The sequence below is a fragment of the Dipodomys ordii genome, unplaced genomic scaffold (genome assembly GCF_000151885.1).
Source record: "Dipodomys ordii isolate 6190 unplaced genomic scaffold, Dord_2.0 Scaffold23, whole genome shotgun sequence".
Lineage (NCBI taxonomy): Eukaryota > Metazoa > Chordata > Mammalia > Rodentia > Heteromyidae > Dipodomys > Dipodomys ordii.
In genome coordinates, this window is record NW_012267239.1 from 4,165,094 (window position 1) to 4,174,539 (window position 9,446).

Consider the following 9,446-nt stretch of genomic DNA (forward strand, 5'->3'; position numbering starts at 1 on the left):
CTGTCCCTGCGCTTCTTTTGCTCAAGGCCAGCACTCTACCATTTGAATTACAGCACCACTTCTGGCTTTTCTGTTTATGTGATGCTGAGGAATCGAACCCAGGGCTTCATTCATGCTAGGCCAATACTCTACCACAAAACCACATTCCTAGCCCCTGTTGATAATAATTCTTAGTAAAATATAATTTTTTGTGCTAGTCCAGGGCTTGAATTTAGGGCCTGGGTGTTGGTCCCTGAGCTTTCTTTGTTCAAGGGTCGTTAGTACTCTAGCACTTGAACCACAGTACCATATCTGGCTTTTTAAGAGTAGTTCATTAGAGAGTCTCACAGACTTTCCTGCCTGGGCTGGCTTTGAACCCTGATCCTCAGATCTCAGCCTCCTGAGCAACTAGGATTACAGGTTTGAGCCTGCCCAGCCAAATCAAACCTTTTTGTTTTTTGGTCAGTCTTGGAGTTTGAACTTAGGGCGTGGGTGCTGTCCCTCAGCTCTATGGCTCAAGGCTAGCCCTCTACCATTTGAGCCACAGCACTACTTCTGGTTTTCTAGTGGTTAATTGGAAATAAAACTTGCACAGACTTTCCTGCCCTGGCTGACGTTGAACCATGATCTTTAGATTTCAGCCTCCAGTGTAGTTAGGATTACAGGCCTGAGCCCTGAGCGCTTAGCAAAAGGTCTGTTTGTTTGTTTGTTTTTGTTGGTTGTGGGGCTTTAACTTTGGACCTGGGCGCTGTCTCTCAGCTCTTCAGCTCAAGGCTAGAGCTCTACCACTGGAGCCACAGCACCACTTCCTGTTTTTTCTGCTTATGTGGTGCTGAGGAATCAAACCCAGGGTTTCATGCATGCAAGGCAAGCACTCTACCACTGAGCCACCTTCTTAGTCCTATTTCTTTTTTTAAGTAACTTTATTAACTTTTCTGGTATTCTTGTGGTGCTGTGGATTGAACCCAGGGTTTTATACTTGCTAGACAAGTTCTCTAACTCTGAGCTACACTCTCAGCCTAGTCAAATATTTTTTTTGGGGGGGTGGTCATGGGGCCTGAATTCTGGGCCTGGGTACTGTCCCTCAGCTCTTCAGCTCAAGGCTAGCGCTCTACCACTTGAGCCACAGCACCACTTCTGGCTTTTTTTTTTCTTTTTGCTTATGTGGTGCTGAGGAATCGAACTTAGGGCCTTATGCATGCAAGGCAAGCACTCTACCACTGAGCCACCTTCCCAGCCCCCCATTCAAATATTTTTTTTTTTTTTTTTTTTCGGTCGTGGGGCTTGAACTCTGGGCCTGGGCGCTGTCCCTCAGCTCTTCAGCTCAAGGCGAGCGCTCTACCACTTGAGCTACAGCGCCACTTCTGGTTTTCTGGTGGTTTATTGGAGATAGGAGTCTCACGGTCTTTCCTGCCCGGGGTTGGCTTTGAACCGCGATCCTCAGATCTCAGCCTCCTGAGTAGCTAGGATTACAGGCGTGAGCCACCAGCGCCCGGCTCCATTCAAATATCTTAATGTGAGTTAAACATAGCCAACCCTCGATGCTCAAGTTGCCTGTGTAAGTTAAATCAATATGGCATATTTAACAGTTTTTACTTTCTCTTTCTGTATAAGTGTACCACTGCTGTACCCTTTGAATGTACACAACATGAATGATTTGTCCTAAATGGCTGCAGGAGGAAACTGAGAGCTGGAAGACATGACCGTTCTCTCCAAAAAGCATCACTCTGCTGTGGTTATGGAGTTTAGTGCAGGCCAGGGTTTCAGGAGCTGGGTGAGGCACCAGCAGCCCGCAGCTAGGGGCAGTGCGAGGAAGAAGGAAATCTACGGATAGTCTTAAGAGCCAAGTTTAGGAAGTTGATTGAGCAAGAGTGAATGGGAAGCCAAAGTGGGGCAGATGGGAGCAAGCAAGATGTGCCAGCATGCCCAGGGACAACTCCCAGGGACAAAGAGAACAGATGCATAGCTCAGATCCTGAGAGCAGCAGGAAAGGAGCTGGCCCAGGGTCGTGGCTCTGCTAGGAGACAGTGGGAAGGATGGAGAAGGTTCCCCTCAAACCTGCCAGCTCTCTGTAGGCTTTGCTGGCTAAAATCCACCCATCATCCTCCATAAGAGATTGACAGGTGGGACTGGAGGCGGGGTTCGGTACTATAGCACCCACCTAATAAGCACAAGACCCTGAGTTCAAATGTCCATGACCAAGACAGAAAGAAGAAAGGAAACACACATACAAAACAAAAGACAAGCCGGTGCCAGTGGCTCACGCCTGTAATCCTAGCTACTCAGGAGGCTGAGATCTAAGGATCATGGTTCAAAGCCAGCCAGGGCAGGAAAGTCTGTGAAAAGTCTTAGCTCCAATAAATCACCTGAAAACCAGAAGTGGTGCTGTGGCTCATGTGGTAGAGTGCTAGTCGAGCTGAAGAGCGGAGGGACAGGCACCATGACCAAAAACAAAAAAAAAATTGCCATTCATTCTCCAAAATAATAGATTTGCATTGGTCTGCTTTTTATAAATTAAGTAATTAATTAAGTTGTCCTGAGATTCAAGCTTAGGACCGTGAGCTTACTAAGCAGATGCTCTCTTTCTTGAGCTACCCAGCCTTTAATTACTTTTTAGGTAGGTCTCCATAGGTGAGGATTCCAGAGAACAAATGATACACTGACAGACATGTTCACTTCTCACCACTGTATCATTCCATTCTCTCCCTTATTGATGACAAAACTTGTGCGTGTTTGTTTTTGTGCTGGCCCTAGGCATTGCTCTCGAGCTTTTGTTGTTGTTGTTTTGGCAGTTGTGGGGCTTTTACTCTTGGCCCAGGTGCTGTCCCTGCGCTCTTCAGCTCAAGGTGAGCACTTTACCACTTGAGCCACAGCGCCACTTCTGGTTTTCTGGTGGTTAGTTGGAGATAAGAGTCTCAGGGAGGGCTGGGAAGGTGGCTCAGTGGCAGAGTGCTTGCCTTGCATGCATGAAGCTTTGGGTTCGATTCCTCAGCACCACATACAGAGAAAAAGCCAGAAGTGGCAGTGTCGCTCAAATGGTAGAGCGCTAGCCTTGAGCTGAAGAGCTGAGGGACAGCGCCCAGGCCCAGAGTTCAGGCCCCATGACTGACAAAAAAAGAAAAGATTCTCAGGGACTTTCCTGCCTGGTCTGGCTTTGAACTGTGATCTTCAGCCTACTGAGTAGCTAGGATTACAGGTGTGAGCCACTGGTGCCTTATTCACACAGCCAGCCAGCCTTTCCACCACCTACTGGCATGGGCTAGACACCAGGCTCAAGGCATCAACTCAGCCCTCTCTGAGGAGGATGGGTAGCATACTGGCTCCCAGGAAGTCCTGCCTGGGTATTAAGCAACTTGTCCAGAGCCATAGAGCTTACTAGGGCTGAGGAAAGCAGCCAAGACAAGGCTCTGATGGCCCAGGTAGGCTGCAGATTCAGATATCTGTCCACAAACTCCACAGCTGGGGACCACTTTGTCCAAGAGGGTGATATGCATTGTCACGTGGGACCTGGCTGCTTTGACTTCAAGTGTCTGAAGTTTTCTGAAATAAAGGGATACAGAAGCCTCAAGTTTTAACAGCAGTCAGAGCATAGACAATATTGCCACGACTAACAACCCCAGCAGGCCACATGGCGTCCCATAAGCACCTGCGAGATTTACCTATCAATTTAAAGAAATATTAAAGTAAAAGGAAAGCCAGGTGCCAGTGGGTCACACCAGTCAAAAAGAAAAAAAAAAGTCTAGGCCAGGCATGCCAGGGACTATGTCTGTAAATCCTAACTACTCAGGAGGCTGAGATCTGAGGATCACAAGTTCAAAGCCAGCCTAGGCAAAAAAGTCTGTGAGACTCTTTTTTTTTTCCTTGGGTCCGGTCGTGGGGCCTGAACTCTGGGCCTGAGCACTGTCCCTCAGCTCTTCAGCTCAAGGTTAGCGCTCTACCACTTGAGCCACAGTGCCACTTCTGCCTGTTTTCTTTTTTGCTTATGTGGTGCTGAGGAATTGAACCCAGGGCCTCAGGCATGCAAGGCAAGTGCTCTACCACTGAGCCACCTTCCAAGCCGCTCTGTGAGATTCCTATCTCCAAGTAACCACCATCAAACCAGAAGTGCTCCTATGGCTCAAGTAGTAGAGTGCTAGCCTTGAGCTGAAGAGCTGAGGGACAGCGCCCAAGCCCAGAGTTCAGGCCCCAAGACCGGCAAATAAATAAATAAACAGGCTGGGACTTTGGTTTAGTGGTAGAGTGTTTGCCTAGCGTGCATGAAGCCCTAGGTTCGATTCCTTAGTACCACATATACAGAAAAAGCCAGAAGTGGCACTGTGGCTCAGTGGTAGAGTGCTTGCCTAGCATGCATGAAGCCCTGGGTTTGATTCCTCAGTACCACATAAACATAAACAAGCCAGAAGTAGTGCTGTGACTCAAGCGATAGAGTGCTAGCCTTGAGCAAAAAGAAGCTCAGGGACAGTGCCCAAGTCCTGGGTTCAAGCCCCAGGACTGGCAAAAAAAAAAAAAGAAAAAAGTGGTGTTTTATTTTTGCTTTTTGTTTCTCTTTGCCTAAACAAATTCTACTAAATCTAATAGGTTATAAGAAAATCTCCTTTTTTTTTTTTTTTTTGGCTGCTCCTGGGGCCATTTATTTTGTCCATTGTGGTGCTTGAACTCAGGGCCTGGGCACTGTCCCTTAGCTCTTTTGCTAGCATTGTACCACTTTGAGCCATAACTCCACTTCTGGTTTTTTGAGTGGTTAATTGGAGATTAGAGTCTCATAGGGACTTTTCTGCCCAGGCTAGCTTTGAACTACAATCCTCAGATCACAGCTTCCTAAATAGCTAATATTACAGACATGAGCCATCAGTGCCTAGCTTTTTTTTTTTCCTAATTAATCAATTTTGTTTTGTTTTCTGTTTGGTAAAATCACATAAGCAGAGAGGAATTATTATTTTTGTTATTGTCATTATAATTATTATTTTAAAGCCCCAGGAATCAGAGGGGGGGGAAAGGAAGGAGGAGAAAGAACAACAAGATAAAGTAAAGTTCAGTCAGATGATCAAGCTGAAGAGGAAAACAGACCTAAAGCTAAGAAGAGGGCTCATGTCCAGCCCCTCCTGAGGGCCACCTGGTGCTGATCATGTGTGAGCTGTGTTTATTTTCTTATCAACAAAGCCCAACTCAAGGCAATGCTAAGCAAGGGAAGCCCAGCAGCTGGCTTTTCTCCACAAATGACGTTGACACAGGGACTAAAGTAAATGTCAGCATCCTGGAAAGAGCAACAGGTGCCTCAGACGGAAGGAGCCCTGCCCCTGGGGGAGTGTGCCCACATGCTGAGCGCAGCTACTCACTCAAAACCATCACAAAAAGTATGCTTTGTGACTTCTGGGGTCAGAGAATCTTCTCACTAGGTCTTATATTTCCAAGGTTTTCAAAGCAGTTTCTTGCTCATCACCTCAGTCTCTACTACTTAGTGTGATGCTTGCCTCATAGTCGGTAAACAATAAAAAAAGTTTGGAATGAGAACTGGGCATAGTGCAAACACCTGCAGCTCCAGATATTTAGGAGGCTAAGGTAGGAGGATTTGCTTGATCCCAGGAGTTCAAGACCAGCTTGGGCAATATAGTAAGATCCTTTTTATTTATTTAATCTTGTGTGTGTGTGTGTGTGTGTGTGTGTGTGTGTATGTGTGTGTCTGTGTCTGTCTGTCTGTCTATCTGTCTGTGTGTCCATCCGCGCACCCTCCTGGGGCTTGAACTTAAGGCCCTGGGTGCTGTCCCTAAGCTTCCAGGTTAGTGCTGTAACCACTTGAGCTGAAACTCCAATTCTAGCTTTTTTTTTTTTTTTTGGTGGTGGTGGGTAGTTTATTGGAGATTAGAGTCGCACAGACTTTCCTGCCCAGGCTGGCTTTGAGCTGCAGATCTCAGGCTCCTGGGTAACTAGGATTATGGGTGTGAGCCACCAGTGTCTGTCCTCTAATTTTGTTAAATGGAATGAATGAGTGACCTGTCATTGCTGGGCACTGGTGGCTCATGCCTGCAATCCTAGCTATTCAGGAGGCTGGGATCTAAAGATCGTAGTTCAAAGCCAGCCTGGGCAGGAACGTCCGTGAACCACCAGAAAACCAGAAGTGGAGCTGTGACTCAAGTGGTAGCGTCCTAGGCTTGTGTGAAAAAGTCTAGGCCCTGAGTTCAAGCCCCAGGATAGGCACAGAAAAGAAAAAAATTGTTAAAGAAAAGGAGGAGGAGGGGGAAGGGATGATGGGGAGAGAGAAAGGAGGTGAATGTGACGGGGGCATATTTCAATCTGAAGGGCCGAGGACAATGATCCCAGAAGCAAAATGACCATTTGTGTCCCAGGTACAAAAAGTTCCTTAGGTAAAGTGCCTGTAAAGCCAGAGAACACGAGAGCCTGCAGGGCAGGTTTAGGCAACTGAGCCTCTCCCAGCTCCCCTCAGGCTTCTCAATCTCCTACCCCTTACTGATCAAGCAAGATACCCCAGTCTGGAGTTTCCCATCTTCCACCCCCCCCTCGCCAGCATGCCCCCCCCCAAACCTGGTATTCCTGATATCAGAGTCTGGGAGATTTGCGGGCCACATTTAGCCTTTCGTGCTTTGGCTATGCAGCCCATTATGGATATTCCAGAGGCTGCCAGGTGCTCTGCCCAAAGACACAAATTATTTCCCAGTGTTACCTAGCATTTGGAGGATGACCAAGGGAGATGTGGCTGACACTGGGCTTCTTCCAGCAAATGAGCAGCCCCGCAGGCTTTCTGACACTCCCCACCCCAGGAAGCCCCCGGGTCCTGCTCCCCTAAGCAGGGTCTTATGGAAGCAAAGAGCACAGTGCAATCATAATATGTCCCCCTGTGACGCTGGACAAATGCAGAGTTCTCTGCAAGCTCAGGACATGTGTCACACCAGCCACAGCAGAGCCTGTGGCAAAAGGAAAAACCAGAGCCAGGTATGATGACACATGCCTGTAATACCAGCCACTGGAGATTAAAGTTACCAAGACCCATTCTCAGAACCAAAATGCAAAAACAAGAAAGGTCTGGCCTTATGACAAGTGGTAGAGGATTTGTAAGTCCTGGGTTCAAATACCCTGACACACACACACACACACACACACAGGGCCTGGGCAGTGACAAAGCACATATGAACCTAGGTTTGCTTTTAGCACTTCAGAAAATGAAAACAAATAAAACAAGAATACTTAGCCTTCTTCATTTAAAATGTTCACAGTTTGGGGCCTGGGAATGTGATTCAGTGGTAGAGTGCTTGTCTAGCATTCATAAAGTCCTGGGTTTAATCCCTCAGTATCACAGAAACAGAAAAAGCCAGAAGTGCTGCCATGGCTCACCTGGTAGAGCACTAGCCTTGAGAAGAAGAAGAAGAAAAAAAAAAAAGCTCACGGACATTGCGCAGATGCTGAGTTCAAGATCCATGACTTGGGGGGAAAAATTATCTTTATTAAAAACTAAAATAAGGGGCTGAAAGGTGGCTCAGTAGTAGAGTGTTTGCCTTGCATGCTTGAGGCCCTGGGTTCGATTCCTCAGCACCACATAAGCAGAAAAAAAAAAGCCGGAAGTGACGCTGTGGCTCAAGTGGTAGAGCGCTAGCCTTGAGCTGAAGAGCTGAGGGACAGCGCCCAGGCCCAGAGTTCAGGCCCCACGACTGGACCCCAAAAAAAATAATAAAAATAAAATGTTCAGGTTTTGTTCATCTTGGGTTTTTTTTTTTTTTGCAATAATTTAGAAATACTAGACAAGGTGTTGGTGGTTCATACCTGTAATCCTAGCTACTTGGGAAGCTAAAATGTGAAGATCAAGGTTCAAAGCCAGATGGAACCAAAAAGTTTGAGAGATTCTGTCTCCCAATTAAGCAACAAAAAGCTAGGCTGGAAGTACGGCTCAAGGCATCACAGAGTTGGCTGACTCCACTTTGGAGATTCAGAACATAGATAGCAGCAGGAGACCTGATCCCCGGGCCCCAGACTCCCCATTCACCACCATGGTGCATTCTCCCTGTCAACAATTACCTAAGGCCTGGCTGGGAAGCCATCTTGACCTGCCGGGGCCTCCAGGTGCTATTTGCTTGGTTAGGTGTGGACTAGCCTGGCTTCTGAGTTGTTGCTTAAACAGCGAATGTCACTGGCCCCACCAATCTATAACCAACCCCTCCCCCGCCCCCCCCCCATCACCAAGGACTGGGAACAGAGACTGAAAGGAACGTTTTTTTTGTTATTGGTTTCAGACACCTTGACTTGGGTTTTCAGTTTCTGTCTAATGAAATGCAAAGCAGGAGGGGGACAGAGGGTGTACCCTTACTGAGCACCCACCTGGTATGAGACAGGCATTGGGGTTCCAACCCAAGCTAGGAGGGCCTGTGTGGGTGCATGGGAGCTGTTACTGAAAGTAAAGATTGTCTCACCATGACACATCTTAAAAGCAATAGAACTGGCCTGCTTCAGTCATTTCCTGCCCAGACATGTCTAGGCCTCCGTGTAAGATGGAAAGGCACAAAGCTGGTAGGTTCGAATCTTTGTTCCAACAAGGACTTAGTGATGTGACTTTGGGGTTAACCTCTGAGCCTCCTCCTCCTCCTGCAAGAATAGAGCCCACTCCTGGAGAACAAGGATTAACAGGGAGCATAGACACCGGGTGCTCACATGATGTATGCCTGAGTTCCTGTATCTTTAGCTACCGTCCTGAGGGTGACTTATTTCACGCCTTCATAGCCTTAGGGACTGTCTAGGTGGTGACTTATTTCACACCTCCAGTAGTCCTTAGCTGCTGTTCCCGATGCTTACTTCCTTCTACATGTTTTTTGTAAGCAAACAGACACAGAGCTTCACTTCTCTATTATTCTGATTTCCTTTTACCACCTTTCTTCTGGAAAAGGGTTCCAACAACTTTTGGAAAGAGCCAGTGAAGGAATGAGCTGGGGGTGGGGAAGAGATTTTCATCCGTGCAAACAATTTCTGTCTTTCTCAGGCAGCTGGGAGTGAATCCTTTCAAGCTGGAACTCTAGCTCAGGGTTGAACTTCCAACCCATGCTTCCTGCTGCGAACCTGAGTCTGCCAACAAGGGCTCTGCCTGGAAGGGAGGTGTCAGGGCCTCTGGGGTTTCAACCCCAGCACACCCTCCCAGGAGAGCCTGGGACATCTGCGAGGCCCGGGGCCAACGCCAGAAGGCAAACTAAACATTTCAAGGTCTACTAAGCCGCTTCCTTTTGACTTTATCATTCCAGTGCTACATATTTCGACAAGTGCCAAGAGGAAATGGTGTGGGTGTGTAGGTGGCATGCTGAGTGACAGGGAAAGGGAAAAACAAGATATTAAAGGTCATCTGTGCCGGGGGCTGGTGGCTCATGCTTGCATGCTAGCTCCTCAGCAGGATGAGGTCTGAGGATCCCAGTTCAAAGCCAGTCCAGGCAGGAAAGCCCATGAAACTCTAATCTCCAATTAAACACCAGAAAACC